At 42.8% G+C, this 4,101-nt stretch overlaps 1 non-coding gene across 1 annotated transcript; it reads right to left on the bottom strand.

Annotated features, from left to right (window-relative positions):
- Window positions 1–2,639: 2,639 nt before the first annotated feature.
- Window positions 2,640–2,743, bottom strand: LOC112437029 (U6 spliceosomal RNA). Its single transcript, XR_003025702.1, has one exon. It is a non-coding gene; the product is annotated as a U6 spliceosomal RNA (small nuclear RNA).
- Between the last annotated feature and the right edge of the window lie 1,358 nt (window positions 2,744–4,101).

Here is a 4,101-nt window from a genome sequence, read left to right as displayed (position 1 = left end):
CATGCAGTCTCTATTGTCTTGCGTCTCTGTGGTAAACACTTCTCAGTAGATACTGAATAATCAGGGTGAGATTATTAACCCATTCTTCATCTCTGAGAAATTAACCCCACAGCACTCCAGTTTACCAGTACAAACCTTACTGTAGAGTTGTCTACTGGACTGTGAATAAATTCATCGGGTTCTAATTTGCAAGTCGAACTCTAAAATTTTCAATCTTCTCGCCTTCAATTTATTTTGAAAACAGTCTGTGCCCGAGTTATGACAAAGGAAGGGAGAATTATATTTTCACCCTCAAGTTGATGGAATAACTTTAAATGAAACACCCATATTCCACTTAGAGACGGTAGTATTGACTACTTTCCTATTCTTACGCCTCCTAATTCTTAAGTGGGGGTGGTGGGGCCTTTAACAGCTGCACATTTCCAACACAGTCCTCCCTAAATGGTGTCAAATGACTGGGAATGAAGTTTTGGTAACTCTGGATGATTTATGCAGCCACTTAGTCATCGTTGTTCCATCAGGGGAAACAATGAGAGGCTTTTGTTTGTGTTTCTGTGTGTAGGGTGTGAGGGACAAAGAGAAGCAAATATTCATATAATGAAACTTTGGTCCTCTTTTTTTCCTCTCAACAGAGGTCTTTATATTCAAATTACTATAAATATAACATAAAAATAGAATATATACTGCACCGTGGCTCTTTCTACATTGTTTTCATGTATTTGCCTAGAAAGCTGCTTTTTTTCCTTCTCTCTCTGTTTTTTTTTTTGTTGTTTTTTTTTTTGAGACGGAGTCTCTCTCGCTCTGTTGCCCAGGCTGGAGTGTAGTGGCATGATCTCGGCTCACTGCAACCTCCACCTCCCGGGTTCAAGAAATTCTCCTGCTTCAGCCTCCTGAGTAGCTGGGATTATAGGCGTGCGCCACCATGCCCGGCTAATTTTTGGATTTTTAATAGAGACGGGGTTTCACCATGTTGGTCAGGCTGGTCTTGAACTCCTGACCTTGTGATCCACCCGCCTCAGCCTTCCAAAATGCTGGGATTATAGGCGTGAGCCACGGCGCCCGGTGCCTTCTCTGTTTTTCAAAAAAAAAAGTAATGCATGAATACATTCTAACCATAAAATAATCAAACATTATGGAAGTACGCAGAATAAAAAACCAATCTTCCTTCATTGCCCTCACCCAACCTCCACCCCCACCATCCAGCCCCTACAAAAAAGATCCTTAAAAAAAAAAAAAAACCTCCATTGCCTTGGTTTTGGGCAGTTTCATAAGAACAGAAGACATATTGCAAGCAACAGGAAAATTCTAAAATATGGAAAATCAGAAATCACTGCAAATGGACCCCACTGTGAAGCATACCCCAGCAAGTGCCAGGGATAATTGTGGCAGTGTTTGAATGCAGGTCGAGGTAGCTCCTCTGAAGAAAAGGCACATGGAGCCAAAAATATCTGGGTTTGCTTCTTTCTACCTCTGCCACTAGCTAGCTGAGTATCCTCGGGCAACTTTAGTTTTCCTAGCCATAAGGTAGACATGGTCACAGAGGCATGAAATGAGATTGTGTGTGCTGAACACCTGCCAAATGCCTGAATACTAGGTCTTCAGCAAATATTAGCTTTCCTCCAACCTCCAGAAGAACTTTGCTGCAACTGAGGCACCTAACAGTTTATTCCTGGTAAACTTCTAGTTATTTCTCGATGTCTGTAGGGAAATGATAATCCTATTTTGTACACTGGTTATAAAAGGTGAAAAAGAGCATGGTTTGCTGTCCTGCCAGGCTGCTCAGAGCATGTCAGTGTTTTGCAGGGTTAATTAAAAGCTGATGTGAAAATAGGTCTCCACTACATTTGAGTTCAGGCAATGAATGTGGATTCAGACAAGAGTGCTGATGATTAAGAAATCCTAGTAGGCCAGATGTGGTGGCTCACGCCTGTAATCCCACACTTTGGGAAGCTGAGGTAGGTGGATCGCTTGAGCCCAGGAGTTCAAGACCAGCCTGGGTAACATAGGGAAACCACCACCGTCCCCGTCTCTACAAAAAAATTTAAAAAAAAAATTAGCCAAGTGTGCTAGGGTGCACCTGTATTCTCAGCTACTCAGGAGGCTGAGGTGGGAGGATTGATTGAAGCTTCAGTGAGCTATTATTGTGCCACTGCACTCCAGCCTGGGTAACAGAGCAAGGCCCTGTCTCAAAAATAAAAATAAATAAATAATAAAAGAAATCCTGGCCAGGCACAGTGGCTCATGCCTGTAATCCCAGCACTTTGGGAGGCCGAGGTGGGCAGACCACGTGAGGTCAGGAGTTTGAGACCAGCCTAGCCAACATGGTGAAATCCTGCCTCTACTAAAAATACAAAAATTAGCCAGGTGTGGTGGCGCACACCTGTAATCCCAGCTATTCGGGAGGCTGAGGCAGGAGAATCGCTTGAATTTGGGAGGCAGAGGCTGCAGTGAGCCGAGATCACACCACTGTACTCCAGCCTGGGCAACACAGGGAAACTCCATCTCAAAAAAAAGAAAGAAATCCTGATAATCATGGGTATATTATCTCCTGGAAACCTGTATCACTAGGTGACTCATTAAAAGAACAAATTTAATAATGGGGAACACTGATACAAGAACATTGGATTCTCATTATTATTTTAAATATGGAATATTTCACAAATGTGTGTGTCTGCCTGGGCAGGGTCAGTGCTAATCTCTGTATTGTTGCAATTTTTAATACACATGCTGTTGAAGTGAGCATGGATTATTGCTTTTAATAGACTATTTTCTTTTCTTTTTCTTTTTCTTTTTTTCTGAGGCAGAGTTTCACTCTGTCACCCAGGCTGGCATGCAGTGGCATGATCTTGGCTTGCTGCAACCTCTGCCTCCCAGGCTCAAGTGATCTTCCAGCCTCACCTTCCCGAGTAGCTGGGACTACAGGCACAAGACACCATGCTTGGCTAATATTTGTATATATTTTTGGTAGAGACAGGGTTTTGCCATGTTACCCAGGCTGGTCTCTAACTCCTGAGCTCAAAGCAAATCTGCCTGCCTTGTCCTCCCAAAGTGCTGGGATTACAGGTGTGAGCTACCATTAATAGACTATTGTCTAGAGCAGTTCTAGGTTCACAGCAATATTAAGTTGAAAGTACAGAGATGGCCAGGCACGGTGTCTCATGCCTAGGCGGGTAGATCACTTGAGCTCAGGAGTTTGAGACCAGTCTGGCCAACACAGTGAAACCACATCTCTACTAAAATACAAAAATTAGCCAGCTGTGGTGGTTCACGCCTGTAATCCCAGCTACTCAGGAGGCTGAGGCAGGAGAATCACTTGAACCCAGGAAGCAGAGGTTGCAGTGAGCCGAGATTGTGGCATTGCACTACAGCCTGGACAACAAAGCGAGACCCTGTCACACACACAAAAAAAGTACAGAGATAACCCATATACTCCTTTCCTAGACATACATGCAGAGCCTTACCCACTATCAACATCTGCACCGAAGTAGTACCTTTGTTACAATTGATGAACCTATATTTACACATCATTATCACCCAAAATTCATAGTTTACATTAGGATTTAGGCCAGATGCCGTGGCTCATGCCTGTAATTCCAGCACTTTTGGAGGCTGATGGCGGCAGATCACCTCAGGTCAGGAGTTTGAGACCAGCCTGGCCAACATGGTGAAACCCCATCTCTACTTAAAAAAAAAAAATACAAAAATTAGCCCAGTGTGGTGGCAGGTGCCTGTAATCCCAGCTACTTGGGAGGCTAAGAGATAATAGGTATGTGGTCCTATCTCATTGTTGTTTTAATCACTTGAACCCGGGAGGTAGAGGTTTCAGTAAGCCAAGATTGCACCACTGCACTCCAGCCTGGGTGACAGAGCAAGACTCTGTCTCAAAAAAAAAAAAAAAAACAAAAAACAGATTAACTCTTAGTTTTGTACATTCTGCAGGTTTAAACAAATGTATAATGACATGTATTCATCATTATAGTATCATACAGTCTAGTTTCACTGCCCTAAAAATCCTCTATGCTCATTTTTCCCCAACCCCTGTATTTCTGGTTTTTCTTTTGTCTTTTTAATTTTTTCTAAGTTTTTCTTTATTTTTAATAT

Source organism: Pan paniscus, chromosome 15, assembly GCF_029289425.2.
Source record: "Pan paniscus chromosome 15, NHGRI_mPanPan1-v2.0_pri, whole genome shotgun sequence".
Classification (NCBI taxonomy): Eukaryota; Metazoa; Chordata; class Mammalia; order Primates; family Hominidae; genus Pan; species Pan paniscus.
This window is presented reverse-complemented; position numbering and strand designations above follow the sequence as displayed.